At 31.9% G+C, this 18,813-nt stretch overlaps 1 long non-coding RNA gene across 1 annotated transcript; it reads left to right on the forward strand.

The window, feature by feature from the left end:
- Positions 1-320: 320 nt before the first annotated feature.
- LOC139487146 (uncharacterized) lies at positions 321-12,992 on the forward strand. The gene is made up of 4 exons (XR_011655772.1): positions 321-408; positions 4,149-4,282; positions 4,705-4,843; positions 12,833-12,992. It is a non-coding gene; the product is annotated as an uncharacterized lncRNA (long non-coding RNA).
- Positions 12,993-18,813: the final 5,821 nt, after the last annotated feature.

An 18,813-nucleotide genomic window follows, 5' to 3' on the forward strand; every position in this document is an offset into this window, starting at 1 on the left:
AGTAAATAGTGAAAAACGTTGAGGTGGATGAGGCGCAACTTTTTTACATTTGACCAAAGAGATTTGACTTTTCTGTTAGGGGCATAACCTGTGTAAGAACTTCATTATACTTCTATTGGAACATGTATTCTACATTACAAAAGGAAAGACCTTTTTAATTATTAATATTTTTTGAATTGCTTCCTACGATTATATATCTAAATTTGAGAAGCTATTTTCAGTAAAATAGGTTTCTCTCTCACTATGCTCACTGAAGTGCAATTTGTTCGATCTATCGACAAATGAGTTGTGACTAATTAATAACAAATACATTTTTACAGGAATCAGATACATGCTGGCCAAATCCATGTTCATTTGGAGAAACCTGTATTATCACGAACAAAGACCTTCCAGTGTGTGTTAAACTAGGTACGATTTTCATAAATTAGTTAAAATGATCATTTACTGGTTAGTTATCCCCGTGATATGTCAATTAACATTTTGATAACATTGTGTGAATTGATAAAACAAATATATTATAAATGTGTCAAAGCAGAATAATAGAAAATAACATATGTCTTATTTCAAAATCACACCAGTATCACACCAAGACAACAATATAATACTAAGTGCTCTGCAAAATTATTATATTGGTTGAGGGTTGATATGGAGTGTGATATTGAATATGCCATACAGTCATTGGATGGTGTAAACCTCCCAATAACACCATTCACTACACGTTTACACCATTGGAACATACACATACGATGTTTCATAACACCATATATACACGTGACACATTACATCATAATTCAATATATCAAAGAAAGCGTGCAACTACACAAATTTGCATTTAAAAAAAAGATAATTTGATCACAATATTGTAAGTTAATGAATAAAATTAAAAATCAGTTCTTATCAATAGTTTATATAGTTTTAAAACTTTTGTATCTGGGCGTCACTAGTTAGTCTTGTGAGAACAAAACGCACTTCTGGCGTATTAAAATTTTAAATCTGGTGCCTTTTGTTAGCTATTTTTCGTGTGTTTCTTTTGTCAAATATGTTCTCATAATTATTTGTATTGTAGTCCTGTAATGTTATGTTGTCATTTTAATATCATATTTAACATGGCCATTAAAGTGGGAGGTTTGGCGTGCCACAAAACCAGGTTCAACCCACCATTTCTTCTTTAAAAAATGTCCTGTACTAAGTCAGGAATATGGTCATTGTTATGTTATAGTTCGTTTCTGTGTGTGTTACATTTGAACGTTGTGTTTCTTTTGTGTCGTTTGTTTCCTCTTATATTTGAGTTTTAATTTACTTTATTATAAGACGTGTGACGGTACTTTTCTATTTGTAATTCATGTATTTAGTATTTATGTTATATTTTTTATTCTCATCGGATTTTGTCTAATTCTTAGTTCGTTTCTGTTTGTGTTACATTTTAATGATGTGTCGTCATTTTCCTCTTATATGTAATGCGTTTCCCTCGGTTATGGTTTGTGACCCTGATTTGTTTTTTTTGAAATATGAGTTTTGCACATCGGCATACTACTGTTGCCTTTATTTAAATGTTAATCAAAAAACAAAACCAAAATTGCGTTGACAGATCTATTTTGAATTATTTCAATGATTATCGTCAAGATGTAATTGTAAATCGTAATTGTTTTATCGAAGAAATCTGCGTTTATAACCAAAATTAGCAAATTTAAATCGTACCGTGAGAAAGAGTTTACTTTTATGTTTCTCAATATTTTCAGATACAGCAAGTTTTAGATTACTGAACCGGTTAAACATGTTAATGTTACGTCAAATGTGTTCTGTCTATGTTTAAAACATTTAGTATTTAATTTTATGTCATTAAGGACTGACTTTTATTTAATTTACTTTTGCTAATTGTATTTTTTTTCTTTATTTGTATTCGACATTGCATATCAATCTTATTTGAATACATATAATGTGTTCATGCTTTGCTAACAATCTATATCCTCATGACTCGTTATACTTTCTTATGTTATATTATCATGAGGTTGTATAGATTTTGTAAAATGACCAATATCAAATATTTTGTGTTTGGTAAAAAAACTTGATATAAAAAAAGGGTTCAGCATATCAAACATAAATATCTTCTTTTGGTTAGCAATAGCGATTCTGATAATACAAAGACACGAGAATGCACAGAGAATCACAGAAACTTATATATCTCTGGATTTAACCGATTTGAGCAATAATCCATTGTTCTTATTCTGATATGAAAAAAAGCACATGACACTTTTAAAAACATCAACGTACAAACGATACTAAAAAATATCGACAAATTATTTTATAGATTTCATTGAAACACGCTAGTTTTACAATTTACACTTTAAAACACTTTATCAATGATATTGATGAATCCTTTTTATTTTATAAATTAACAAGGTCATCGGTATAGATCGACCTCATATATTTCTGGGGCAGCAAATATCACCTTCGATTTTTGGTATGGTTAGTAATTTTTTTTCTGTTGGTCTCCTTTTTTAGCTATGACGTTGTATTTTTTTCGACTCTTTCATTACAATGTCCGTTAATAATATTTTGCCTCGATCCCTTTCATCAACTTAATTTTTTTATTGTAGAGGGATCAGATCAGGGATAAAATTACATATTTTCTGTAATGGCCCTGTTTTTCTGTAATGGCCCTGTTTTTTTCTGCAATGGCCCTGTTTTTTCTGTAATGGCCATGTTTTTCTGTAATGTCCCTGTCTTAATGCCAAGTTTGTCTGTATTAAGCCCAGTTAGTTTTTTTTTAATAAAGTTAATAAAAATAAGTTGTAGAGAGTATAATACCTTTTTGTATTTTATTTTATTTAGTAACCAGCAACTAACATCTAAGAACCATATAAAGCTGGGGAACAGTATATATATGTTACTGTATAAAGGGATCACTGTTCATCCTGTTTTTCAACACATAACTTCTTTCAACTTCATTTGGATATTTCGTATATTTAAAGCTTTATCATGATGAAGTTAAAATTATTTTTTTCAAACTAAACTGTTATTAAAAGAGTAAGAGAGTACATCAAGTTGGTAGCAACACATATACTTTTGTTCAGTTGGTTAATAAATGTATCAAGAAATGGGTGTTTTTATAATGGCCCTGTTATATGTCCTCGGTCAGTAATAATGGCCTTGGATGTCTGTAATGGCCCTCGGCGTTGCCTCGGTCCATTACAGACTTCCTTGACCATTATTACAGACCTTGGACATATAACAGGGCCTTATAAAAACACCCATTCATTAATACTATAGTATTTAATTGTATAGACGTGGAGAGGGCTTGGACATATAACAGGGCCATTATAAACACACCCATTCATTAATACTATAGTATTTAATTGCAAGGACTGACTTTTATTTAATTTACTTTTGCTGATTGGATTTTTTTCTTTATTATTCGACATTCATCTTTTTGTGTGTTTTGTACATAATTAAATGGTTGCATATCATTCTTATTTGAATGCAGATAATGTGTTCATGCTAACAATATATGTCCTCATGACTCGTTATACTTTCTTATGTTATATTATCATGAGGGTGTATAGATTGTTGTTCGTAAAATGACCAATATCAAATATTTTGTCGTTGGCAATAAACTTGATTTGAAAAAGGGTCAACATATTTAAACACAAACTACTTTTGATTAGCAATAGAGATTCTGAGAATACAACAAACACGGGAATGCACCTAATATAAATCATAGCAACTTATATATCTCTGGATTTAACCGATTTGAGCAATAATCCAATTGTTCTTATGATGATATGAAAACAAGCACATGATACTTTTAAAAACATCAACGCACAAAAAGATATTAAAAAATATGGACAAATTATTTTATAGATTTCATTGAAACACGCTAGTTTTACAATTTACACTTTAAAACACTTTATCAATGATATTGATGAATTCTTTTTATTTTATAAATTTACAAGGTCATCGGTATAGATCGACCTTATATATTTCTGGAGCAGTAGCTATCAGTTCGATTTTTCATATGGTTCGTATTTCCTTCTGTTGGTCTCTTTTTTTAGCTATGCGTGGTATTATTTTTCGACTCTTGCGTTTCAATGTGAGTTTAGAATCTTTTGCCTCGATCCCTTTCATCAACTTAGTTGTTTTTATTGTAGAGAGATCAGATTATCTAGGTTGTTACAAGGATGATGATAGCAGGCACTTGAAACACAACATGACAAGCAGCTTCCACATGTCTCTTGCATTCTGTAAGCAACATTGCAGTGGATACCGATTTTGTGGCATGCAAGTTCGTATCTTTCAATATTTTAAAAGACCGTTTTAACCTAGGTTAACAAAAATCAATTTAATGTCAAGCAACCGTTAATTGAATATACACTAATAACTGTACCCTCTACAAAAAGTCGAACAGCAAATGATCAAGAAAAATTGCGAATGTAAAAGGGGAATTATGTCAAAGTAACAAAAACCCGACCAAAGAGAAAAATACCAACAGAAGATTACCAATGGGACTTCAACACATTAAGAAAATAATCACTACAACAATTCAACGTTAAACCTCTTCATTATTAAAAGTTCCACATTATGCACTGATTACCTTAATTACACATAAAAATACGATAAAATATCGTTCATTTCTGCCTCCAGGTAAAGTTCTACTTTCTAATCAACATGTCCAGCTGTTTACCAATTATAATTTATAATTTGTAGGTAGGTTCCTATTGTCTATGTGGAAATGTTCTGATTGAAAGCAAATATCCAAAAATTCCAGAAGCAGAATGCGACTACGATTGTCACGGAGAACCAGGACGAAAATGTGGTAGCGATTGGAAAAATTCAATTTATTTAGGTAATATAAATATATTTTATTACGATTAACAGTCACTGCTTTCGATTAACAGTCACTAGTCTCGATTAACAGTACCTACATTTTTACTCTCTATTAACAGTCACTTGTCTCGATTACATTGAAATGCCAGTTGAATACCACAAAAAAATCAAAAAAGGACAGCCAACAACATTGTCTAATTAACTAGAGGCTCCTAGGATTACGAGTAATTTTTCAAAATGTTGAAATACATAGTTTGATTTTTAAGTTATGTCTCATTCAAAATTTTGTGTCTTGTCAAATATAGGTTATTCTTATTATGATATTTGTCAATATTTAATGTAAATATTGGCACTTGCATGTGAGTATACCCAATTCTAAACTAAAAACGCAATCAAATCTAAACAAGTACTCTTTGAAAATGACACTATAAAGATGTTTGATTTCATGATTAACATAACAAATCTGTTACGTTTGATCTGTTTTTCAACAAATAACCGGCATTTTCATGGGAACCAACTGTGGCCCTCCTTTTTGCAGAGTTGTTCCTTTATGCATATGAAGCTGACTTCTTAAACATATTAAAGGCGGTTGCAATTGTGAAGCAGTATCTGCTTATTCTTCCGAAACATTAGATTCCTGAGATCACTCGAAGTTTGTGGGAGGGTTTGTGTTGCGCAGTCTTTGGCTTTTATGGGTTTTTTTTACTTTTGTGTATTGTTTACTGTTAATTTGATTAGTAGTCTTGTTTTGTTTCGTATATTTTTTAGCCTTTGCGTTGTCAGTTTAAACTTAACGAGTGGGTGTCGCTTTGATGTCATTCGCATCTCTTGTGTTTCCTTTACAATTTTTTGAAATAAAAGTAACAAACGGTAAAAAAATAAGATTAAAAAAAAGATGCAGTATGATAGAGGTTAACAGTATACAGTTAGGTGCAGACCAAGCATTACATGTAGACGGTGTTTACTCGCGTGCACTTCAAGTAAACGCCGTATTAACTGTGCGTGAACTCCGAAATTTCGGTAGACATAAAAAGTAAACGTGCGTTTACTCTCTCGTTTACCTCCACGTTAACGTAAAATCTGCGCGTCTTCTTATTTTCTAAAGTCGAAACGGGTGTTTACTTTTGCGTTAACTTCTGAGTTAACGTAAAAAAAAGAGGGACGAAAGATACCATACGGACAGTCAAACTCATAAATCTATAATAAACTGACAACACCATGGCTAAAAATGAAAAAGACACACAGACAAACAATAGTGCACATGACACAACATAGAAAACTAAAGCATAAACAACACGAACCCCACCAAAAACTAGGGGTGATCTCAGGTGCTCCGGAAGGGTAAGCAGATCCTGCTCCACATGTGACACTCGTCGTGTTGCTTATGTGATAACAAAATTCGGTAAATAGTCTAATTGGGGAGGTCACATTCATGAAAGGGAAGGGGATTGTAGTTACGACGTAAGGAACATATCCGATATCATTTGTGAAATGGTTATTCCATAACGGTCAACCAACTCGTGATGGCATCCGTAAAATTTACGAAGGGATTATTTCAACTTCATCATTTGGAACTCTTGGTTTAATAGTTTCCTTTTGAGCAGCAACCCTCTATCAAGAAAATCATGATAGAAAATGCAAGCACGGGAATATCGTATCAATTGGGATATGTATACCCCGTAAACAGGTGCTGCTGGAATGTTGCTACTTAGAAATGGAAAGTTCACAATTGGAAAGCTGAAATCATCTCTTTTGTCGTAAAGTTTTGTTTTCAACCGACCCTCATTGTCAATTTCTAGATGTAAGTCAAGATGTGAGGCAGACTTAACTGTATCTGTAGTATCCTTTAAAAAACCAAGTGTTCATTTTCAATTGACGTGATATTGACGATTACAGTAAATTAATAATGCTATTGCATCTTTTTAATTAATTGAAAATTAACATACAAAATTTCCTTTTCTGCACAAATATACAGTACAAGCATGTCTTTCTATTAATCAAATAATTAAATCATCACCAAATCAAGCAGTTTTTACATCTCAGACTGTCTGACTCAGGATGACTCGTAGAAAATAAAATTATTTGACCTCATTAACCAAACCTAACAACATTTGCCTTTCATCTAGTAAATCTATATAACTGCACAGTAATTCAGTTATATTTTTAGATCAGGAGGGACTGTATAATACAAATGACAGTTATATTGGACAGCAAAATTTTGTTCGCATCGATTAAGAGTGCCAGCATGTCTTCTTTTTAATCAAAATATTGAATCGTTAACAAAAAACAGAAGTTTTCATACCTCAGATTGACTGGTAGGACAAAATTATTTGTCTGGATCAACCAAAGCATACCATATTGGCACTTAATTATGAAACTATTATTAGCCGCACAGTAAATCAGTTATATTTTTTATATCAGGATGGACTGTATAATACATATGACAGCAAGAATGGAAAAATGACTAAATAATTCGGTATGCATCAATTGTAGTGCCAGCAGGTCCTCTTTTTATTCAAAATATTGAATTGTAAACACATATCAGAAGTTTTCTTACCTCAGACTGACTTGTATAACAATATTATTTGTCCGCATCAACAGAAACTGACCATATTTGCACTTTATTGTGTAGATCTTATTAGCCGCATAGTAAATCAGTTATATTTTAATACAAAGATGGACTGTTTAATACATATAGATATATGAAGATGTGGTGTAAGTGTCAATGAGACAAATCTCCATCCAAATAACAATTTAAAAAAAGGGTAAAGGGCTCACACCGAACAACAAGCTATAAAGGGCCCCAAAATAACAAGTGTTAAACCATTCAAACGGGAAAACCAACGGTCTAATTAATCTATATAAAAAAATGGGAAACACGTATAAATTACATAAACAAACGACAACTACTGTACATCAGATTCCCGACTTTGGACAGGTGCAAACATTTGCAGCGGGATTAAACGTTGTAATGAATCCAAACCTTCTCCCTTTTTCCCGAAACAATAGCATAACATCACAACATAGAAAAACACACGGTAAAATAGGAATTGGCAGGCTTAACTCAATCAAAAAACGTAAATTAATACACTATGAACGAATAAATTTGATCTGCGATATATGAATGCAAACGCACAGTTAATAAAATATTAGGGACAAACATTCAAGGCCAAAAGGCAAACAAACAAGTCCAAACAAAGCCATGGCAAGACACCACTACGAAATATTTAACCCTTCGAAAATCTTCACTTTAGAACAAAAAACGGTTTAAAAAATATAGGTAAAACTTGAAGTTTATACATATGTAGTAAGAAGAAGTGAAAATTGAAAGATATTCCAAATAATCAAAGCTTGTATATAGACAAGATCCTTATAAATATAAAATAACAAAAAAGCATTATAAACAGTATCAACAGGTCGAATTAACAAGAAAATACGAGTTGAGAGTACTCGACATGACAGCAATATTAGAATAAAATGACTAAACAATTTGGTATGCATCAATTTATAGTGCCAACATGTCCTCATTTGTTCAAAATATTGAATTGTAAACACATATCAGAAGTTTTCTTACCTCAGACTGACTCGTATAACAAAATTATTTATCCGCATCAACAGAAACTGATCGTATTTGCACTTTATTATGTAAATCTTATTAGCCGCATAGTAAATCAGTTATATTTTAATATAAGGATTGATTGTTTAATACATATGACAGCAATATTGGGAAAAAAAAAATGACGAAACAATTTGGTATGCATCAATTCATAGTGCCAGAATGTACTCAGGTGTTCAAATTATTGAACTGTAAACACATATCCGAAGTTTGCATACCTCAGACTGACCCGTATAACAAAACTACTTGTCCGCATCAACAGAGACTGGCCATATTGGCACTTTATTATGTAAATCTTAATATCCACATAGTAAATCAGTTATATTTTTATATCAGTATGAATTTTTTAATAAAAATGAGAGCAATATTGGGAAAAAAAAATACTAAAATTTGAAGTAAACGCAAAAAAATGAAGTTAACTAACGAAATATGTACACGCGGTATTAACATGCGTTTACTTTATGTAATGCTTGGTCTACACCCAATTGTAGGTAACCGTATGACTCTCAATAATGAGCAAAATCCATACCGCATAGTCATTTTTAAAAAGCCCCGGAATGGCAAATGTCAACAGCATAGTTAACGGTCAATAAACCTCGTAACGACGGATGCAAGTATTTAAAATCAGTCCGTATATTCAATTTGTAAATTTTGTGTTTGTTAACGTTATTGATATTTACAGATGTAATCTACTAATATTACTTGAAAGTTATTTATCAAGAACTCGATTGTTGGTTAGAGTTCATAAATTAAAAATAGTTATTCTTACAAAAAGTCGACTAGAGAATTTTATCATGTTAGCATTTCTAAAAGAACACGAATTGCTGACAATTTAAGCACTGAGTAATACTCAACGCTACATTTTAATTTTTTGTCAGTTCTACTGTTCTTTTCTTTCCATTACCAACATTATCATGTTTAAGATTAAGACAAAACTTTAAAAAATTTACCCTACCACAAATTGTGTCTGCATTTACCATCATCAGGAACGCTTAAAAAGACATAATGAAAGACATAGATAGAATAGCCTAATTTCAGTTGCTTTGTAATTGGTATATGAACAGATTATTCTTTTCAATCTTTTTGTATTATTTTGATAAACGATAAGGGAAAAATGGTTACAGGACTAGAAATGATACGATATACTTGTATATGATGACATATCTTTTGAGTTTGTGTTGAATGAGGAGATAACTGTATTGTATTTTAAGCTCCGACGGCTTCAATTGGGGATTTGATGGTCGCAAATTAAGTTTACTGGCGCCGTCGGAGCTTAAAAATGCATTTACGTTTTGTTTCTTGCAAGTCGTATTCTCTGCCATTACGCATTGGAACGAAATTCAAAGTATTATATTCAACATGCTCAATAGTTCAATATTTTATTTCACGGTATCGCAAACATTATAAATGGTAAAACAGTAATGTGTTCTTATAATAGCCGATATTCATCATACAACCTACATTCAACATTGTTTAATTGTTTAAGTTTATGTAAAAACTCTTCATTCTGGTATAGTCCGGCCGATCGGTGTAAAAAATGCTCAAATAATGAGGAAAGCACCATGTTTTGCATGATGGTACATGTTTGTGTACTGAGCAATATTAGCTATGGACCCACCCTCAAAATTCAATATGGCGGCTTTTTTCAAAATGGCTGCCGTACGTTCTAAAATATTTGCCAGTATTGCACAAACCACAGTGGATTCGATACTGGAAGCACAAAAATTAACATATTTGAATGACGTGGTGTACTTAGCAAGATTTTGTTTTGATCTAACTTTGAAATACAAAATGGCGGCTATTTTCAAAATGGCCGCCTTGAAAAATAAGCAAATATTCATAACTGAGAATTGACTTGAAAATTAGCATTTTATTGATGCACAGTGTCATTTAGGATTTGTCCCAGTTCTGTCCTTTTTGATTTTGCCTTGCTTGACATTTCATACACAAAGTAGTAGCTTTCATAAAAAGCTGCAGTCGTAGCTTTCCTTTAAAGCTGCACAATTTGTTGTCTTAGGTCACAAATAAAAGCTGTGATTGGGATTTATCTGCTTTAATATATTATTCAGTGCCTATCTTATTTCTTGGGTCGCAATATTTAGCAATTTTAGATATTATACTTTGAATTGAGAATCATTTAAACACATATCATTGAAATGGCAGGAATTGAGGACCACAAGGACAAGAACATTGAAATGGCAGAAACTGAATCACTTGTGGATATGGACAAACCCACAGCTGAAGACCCCTTAACAGAGGACAGCTCAGAAATGACTATTAAACAATTGTACCAAGAATTCGTAGCAGATGGAAAATATAATGCTCAAAGAACAGCTGAGCTTTATCGCAATATAAAACAGAGCGAAGCGCTAATTGATAAAATATATGGTGAATTAAACCTGGTTTTATAGCGCTAAACCTCTCACTTTGAACGACAGTCTCGTCGAATTCCGTTAAATTTACAATGATGCGTGAACTAAACAGATATAGTAAATAAAATAGTCAAAATAAGGGTACAGCAGTAATCATAATAGCGAGGAACCCAGAAACATTCAACAAGGCGTTAAATGAATTGAAAAGCTCACACTAGATGGCGATATAAGGATCAAAAAGTGCCAATTATGACCATCGACAAGTCTACTTTGCTGATGGCGCAGTATCACTGACCGATAAAGGAAATATGAGCAGTCCTTTGAATAATGAGGTGCATAAACTCACAGAAATTGTCACAAAACTAGCTAATGTTATGTTTTCAACTAATCAGCATAACCGTGGATTGGCCGATCAATATAAACTCGGTTTTTCTGATCAAATAATCATGGGAGATCACCTGATCAATATACACGTGGAAGATCTCCTGAGTAATACAATCGCAGTAGATAGCCAGAGAGAAATACACCCAAGCTTAATGCCTATCGATCAGCAACACCCCCACTTAGCTAGAGATCATATAGTCCCTAGAGACAACGGTTATCAGCTCCACGGACAAACTCCAGAAATCCCGGTTATTTCAGAAAACGGTCACCTTCACCAGGATACGGAGCAAATCAAAGTGCAACCCAAACAATGGAGTCTTTAAGCAGCAAAGGGTCGGGCCAGTAGGCCAACGAACGATTCCAAAGTCTATTGATCATGAAACATACCTCATCACAAAATCGAACAGAGGCCCATGGCCTCGTCCGATGTTGTCATCAGACGAACAATTTGAAAGAGATTAGCAGTACGAGGTACTATGAATGACAAGATTGTGAGCCTGATTGTGGACACTGCTGCATTGATAAATGAGAAATTAATTCCGGCAGAAAATGGAGATTAAAAAGAACGACTCTCGACAATAATAGAGTAAACATACAATGGGATGTGTGCAAAGAGCCATTAACAGATGATGTTATACTTAGGCTAGATATTTGGACACACTGAGCGCAGTGATAAACCTCAGTACTCCAAAAATTACCATCAACAATAAAGTGATAAAAGCGGCATTTGTTAACAGCGGAAACGAGATTTCAACTCAGCAAGTTTGCATAAAACGAACCATCACAGTTCCGCCAAGAACAGAAATGCTGTTACCATTAAAACTAATAAAAGTGCTGACCAGGAGTGCATTTTAGGACCATGCTCGCTGAATAGTTGCGAATTGGTTTCGCACGTAGTTGGAGAATGAAATATTTGTCCCTTAACCATTTTAAATGATTGCAATCGTCTAATCCGCCTGAAGAAAGGTACACCTAGAATAATTTGACGATGTAGTGGGTACGGCAGAGGAAAACGCGATAAGTGACGTAAGGCATGGCATTGAAGAGATACGAGACAAGGTGCCCTCGGCACTGCCTCAAAGTTCAGATGAGTTACCTACTATTCCACCACATTTAACCAACCTGTATTAACGTTCAATCGACTCGTTTCAACATATTTTATTCCAACCATTAAAACTGAAAGCGTTTAATGAACAATTACAATAACATGGAACATATTGATTAACATTTTGAATTTCACTATTTGTTTTTGTATATATATGTTATATATACAGCGATTTGCAAATGTATGTGTTATAGAAATAACCAATTTTTTTTTTTTTTATTTCAAAATTAATTGATAACAAATTCAAGAACATGAAGTCCATTTTTGAAGAATCATTACTTTATTTTCCGAAATTATATAGAATACCTTTAGGACAATCTTGATATTTATACCGTTTTTCCGCCATATTGAAAATGGCAGCCATATTGGATTTTTCAGAGTGGGTCCATAGCTGAAACCAAAGGGTATATAACCAAGAACTACTATGCAAAGTTTCATGCTTTCCTCATTAAGTGAGCAATTCTGCTCTATATCTGCACCAATCGGCCGGACTAGTATGAAAGTTAATATTTCTTTCTTTATATTTTACAGTTTGAAGATACCACCCTTATCAAGACCACCATTATCCCATCTGAATTATACGACACGAGTGCCTGTCAAAATTATTAGTGCACCATTAGGTTGAACACTATCAAAACTGTCAATTGGAGACATGCATGGTTGTTTTCTAAAAATGCATCATTGTCCAGTTTTTGTAGTGAATAGAATAACTCTTTCTAATGATGACTCTTTCATTCTTGTGAAAACATGTTAAAAGTAAAATCATACAAATACTGAACTTAGAGGAAAATGAAATTGGAAAGTCCCTGCTTAGATGCCAAAATCAAATGACAAAACACATAAAAAACTAATGGACAAAAACTGACATATTCTCAACTTGGTACAGGCATTTTCAAATGTAGAAAATGGTGGCTTAAGCCTGGTTTTATAACAATAAACATTTCACTTTGTACGAAAGTCTCATCAAATTCCGTTATGCTTACATTGATGCGGGAACTAAACAGACACAATAAATAAAATAGTGAAAACATGGGTACAGCAGTCATGCAGTTATATATTTTATGAATATATGGGTGCTTAAATGTAAGCAGCCATCTGTAATGCAAACATAGTTTGTGTAAATTCTAGTTTAAAATTCATATTAACATGAAAAACTTTTTCATTAAAATCATTGTATGCCACAGTTTTAATACCTTTAACACTTTCAGGTTCATTAATAAATTAGTGTCATTGAACTACTTCTGACCTCTGTAAATGTAACAAATGACAGCTTTGATTATATTCATTAAGAACTTTGAACCATCCTACCAGTCTCATTTAACACTAATGAACATAAGGAATGATTATAAGAAGGATGTAAAAATAATAATTAATAATCAACGTGAGTTTAAATGATATGATAACTAAAGACATACAAATTTCCATTTTCATTTATATTTGTGCAACCTATACAGTTGGTCAATAAATGACAATCTTTAACGAACAAAATTGGTTCATTTGGATGACTTTTTAGATCAAACGCTTCGGATGCGATTGATAAATAAATACTTACAAATGACAAACAAACAGGTCCATCAGCACAAAGGTAATTAATGATAATCATATAATTTTCAATCAAAATAGTTATAATTTAATTTTGGATGTAACGCGTCTTCTGATTGGCTGACGTTATTTTGTTATGAGCCATAGACATAATTTAGTCATGTGACCGTGACGTCATCAACGTTTTTTCATGGTTTTCTACGGTTTAAAATGGAATTTAGAATTAAATTATAAGAAATGACTGTAATATTTTTTCTGTCTATTCGAAATAAAATAAAAGTTGTGGTGCACACAGTTAAATAACCCGCTACGCGCGTTATTCAGTGTGCACCAAATGTTTTATGTTATTTTTTCATAGACAGAAAAAAAAATGTTACAGTCATTCCTTAAATAAATACAAAAATAATTATGAGAAACTCATACCACATGCACCACTGGTACTCTTGATATAGCTTAAGATTCTAGGTAAACTGTATAACGTTGAATCTACGTTTCAAGACATCTTATCACTCAGAAAAAATTACAATCAAGAAGTTGGTAAAAATCGAATTTGTTTAAATAATGTATTATTAGCTAATAGAAATTTGTCATTAACGCTAATACTTGAAAATATAATATTTTTTGTCTGGAAAAAGATTTTTTTATGAGTAAATAGATCAAAAGTACTGAATCACATATTGGATCAATAAGGACTTTTACAAGACATGAAGCAAAGTAAAGAAGCACAACGACATTAAGTGCAAAATGTAAATTGTCCAAGCAAGTCATTATTAATACAGATATAAATAGACGAAAGTAATACCCATAGTTCTTTAAGGTAGATATATATGGAAGTGTTTAACGACCTTGACTGGCTATACAGCCCTTGCACGGTCGGTTAAGGTAGATTCATGCTATACCGCCATCTTGAATTGTACAATCACAGTACAAAATCGGGTCTATTTATTTGCCCAAATCAGCAAATTTGGAAACACATTTGCAATTTAATGGTTAGACTGTTCATATATATAAAGAAACTTGTTAATTTATTGTATTATTTCACAATATTTTAACAAATATCAAACGTTTTGGTTTTTAAAATCATTTTTTTTAAATGAGTTATTTAAGGATGATTACTCTTTTAGTACAAAATGTATACTAGGCTTATAGGGATTTTTTTTTAATTTTTACTTGTGGCAAGAAAACAAGTTCGGTGACACCATGTTTTCTTTTTATTTTCTTAAAAGATATTATGAAACCTACCTTCTCACAATTTATTTCAAAATTCTATCTCATAGAATTCTTTTATGCACTCTTATGTATTTTTTCATGAACAAACTAAATAAATTTAGGCAATTTTCAACGACTCATACCTTGAAAGATAGCATACACTAGTAGCCAGATTTAAGTCTGAAACGGTCATTTTGGTCTGATCAAGTCTTAATCGACTTAATATACCGCTGGAGGGGGTCCTTCATTTCTGTATTCTTTAATGTTTAGTAGGCCGGGTTTTTTCTTTATACTTTTTGTCTATTATTATCAATTCTTTATATTCAAGCACCTTATTATTCTCCATTCTTTATATTTTTTTCCATTTTCTCTTTTATTCATATTTATAGCCGATCATTCTCTTTTCTGTAAAACCTATCGACATCCTTCTCTTTCCGATGGTATGTTATTTATAGTTTTAACACTCTCACTTCACGGCCTTAGAGCAGTTTCAGAAGCTTAGTTTAAACGGAGACATGGTTCCCTGATGCGGCCTGATGAGGATAACGAAATTAACGATATAAATTTATCTGACATATAAAATACTTGTATTTTGCGTTGATCGTTCCAGATGAAGTAAAATCCAGAAACGTGATTTGGACGTATGAAATTTATAAGATGTTGTCGTCACTCTTTTGTTAGTGTTACGCTAAAATTTGCAATTACTTTTTTCAAAGAATAAATAGATAAATACATAAATTAACACCAGAAAATAAAAAAATAAAAATAAAATCAGAAACAGTTATTGGCGAATAATTTATTTCTACAACAAAACAAGCTAGCAAAACTGTATAATATATAATTTATTCTCTTATACCTTAAACAATGACCAACAGAAATAAAAAGCCAACGAATGATTTTATGTTTAATAATTCAAAATAATATACATTTTTTATTCGAGCATTTATAATACAATGTATCATCCACATAAAGGGGCGTAACTCCTAATATAATTCCAACACACTAAACGGATCTTAACCCGATCTGAAAGTTTTGAAAGTTACTTTTTATGATTGGTCTTAATTTGTCCAAAACAGTCTCAACAGACTTGATTGAACGCTAGAGCCTTCCATCTTGATTAACTTGACATGACTGAACAGACTTGACATAACATATCTGAACAGTGTCTTAAAATCTGAAAAGTCTCAACGTATTTCTCTAGCGGTAAATTAAGTCGATCAAGACTTGATCAGACCAAAATGACCGTTTCAGACTTTAATCTGGCTACTAGTGATAGTGACCCATACTTTTTATTATATTTTTGAATAAAGCATAGTAAAATCTTCATTTTGGCAAATTATAATAAAATTCTGTCTCAAAAACATTTACTTATGATCTACCTTAATATAAAGTAACGAATTAAACCAACGACAAAGAAAACCTGATTACAGACAATAATAAACTTAACAATATTTGTTTACGTCTCGTGTTTTGTGGATATTTGAAGTTCAATGACAAAACCGTTGTTGTAGATGGTCAGTTTATCGTTAGATATATATTAAAATGAAGTGAGAATAGCAGACGCAGAACTGAGCACATGTGGACGGTATGTAAATGTTACAGTACAATATCTACTATTTAAAGAAAGAATTCTGATTTGTATTGATTAAAATAAAGTAAAAATCTTAGTTATTATAGAACACTAGGATTTTTGTTGTACTACAATATATTATCATTGATATTACTGCACCAATTTATTTATAATTTATTAATAAACGGTAATACAATCAACAAAAAGAAACAAAAAATCAATTGTAATACCAACCATAGGCTTGACAGAACAAAAGTTACATAACTTACTGATTTACAGTAATACCTATCGCATTTGTAAGGTTGTTCACTTTAAAGACATGCAATTGGATGCTATTTTCATAGACCATCTAAACTAATTGTGGTATGATGTGTAAACTTTTTGACAAACACTTTCAAAAGGCAAATTCTATAAAAAAAAAAAAAAAAAACGCATGGAAAGAATGTACGGGATGCGAAAGTATACGCAGGCAATTATATCTTATAAACAACATTCTTGTATGTGTTCTGTAATGTATTGCTGTCATCAAAATATGTTTAGTCCATTATGGTAATGTAATATACAAGTACATGCTGTATTATATATCAAGTTTGATTAAATCTCGTCTCAACTGATTGATAGTTGCTACATAAGGTATGTTTACCTCTAAATCATCAATAAAAAAGGTTACGCACTTGAATTTTGAAAAGCTTTTCAGCTGTAGAGTTTCAATTCACTTATTACCAGGTATTGTCATGTAAATTAACAGATTTCATTAATTACATCAAACGTGATATATTGTACATGAATAATGTCATGTTGTTCAAAGCATCACACAATTTGTAAATAGGTTGTTTCAAGATCTCACTTCTCGTCCCACGATTTCAGAAAACCCTATTTCTTAAAAACATGGATTGTTGTCAACTGAAGAACAAAAACAGTTGAATGTTTTGAGAAAGTATTTAAATCTGGGAAACAGGTATTTCATGTTATTAATTCAAATTGTTTTTTTTTATCTTTCAAGTATTGTGAAGACTTTTTCATATGAATGTTGTTTACTTTGTAATTATGTTATATCTTTGTTGTTGCTTAGTTTGCTTTAATGCATGATTTTTTTAAATAGTGAAAAAAAATTTACGTTTTCTTGGTATTGATGGGTATTTTTCTACTTCAAGATCATTGATCATCTCTTTATAATTTTATAATATTTTCAAAAATCGAACCAGAAAAAAATGTAATGCTTTATATGTCTCTTTATTATGAAAACAAATCTTGCATCTTTTTTTTCTTTTTTTCTAAATAAGAAAATTTAACCCCCCCCCCCACGAGTCCTTAACTATCAAATACTTTAAATAGAAAGTAAAAGCAATCATACCTTTTTCTACGTAAATAACATTTTGGTGGTAAGCGATTTAGGCAATTTGATATTAGACGTTTTTGTCGTTAGAAGGCGGTATGATGTTCATCCTGATCATTTTCTTAACTGTTAAAATACAAAACAATGAAACCTCTAAATTGACATTGCTAGCGTATTTGATATATATTATTAAACAAAAATGTACATGTTAGAGAAAGAAATGTTTACATGTAACTTTCTATGAACGTTCAAGTCACTATATTTTTCTATAAAAGAGGGACGAAAGATACCAAAGGGACAGTCAAACTCATAAATCTAAAACAAACTGACAACGCCATGGCTAAAAATAAAAAAGACAAACAGAAAAACAATAGTACACACGACACAACATAGAAAACTAAAGAATAAACAACACGAACCCCACCAAAAACTAGGGGTGATCTCAGGTGCTCCGGAAGGGTAAGCAGATCCTGCTCCACATGTGGCACCCGTCGTGTTGCTTAAGTGATTACAAATCCGGTAAATAGTCTAATTCGGTAGGTCATATTCATGAAAGGGATATAAATGCACTGTACCAAGTCAGGAAAATGGACATCATAGTTCGTTTCGATGTGTGTTACATTTCGGTAAGTGTTTCTGTTGTGTCCTAGTTCTCTTGCATTTCATACGTTGCCCTCAGTTTTAGTTTGTAACCCTGATTTGTTTGTTCTATATCGATTTGTGAATTTTGAACAGCGGAATGTTACTGTTACCTTTATCTAATATAAAAAAGAAGATGTGGTATGATTACTAATGAGACAACTATCCACAAAAGTCCAAAATGACACAGACATTAACAACTTTAGCCCTTCGTAC

The sequence above is a fragment of the Mytilus edulis genome, chromosome 8 (assembly GCF_963676685.1).
Source record: "Mytilus edulis chromosome 8, xbMytEdul2.2, whole genome shotgun sequence".
Taxonomy (NCBI): Eukaryota; Metazoa; Mollusca; class Bivalvia; order Mytilida; family Mytilidae; genus Mytilus; species Mytilus edulis.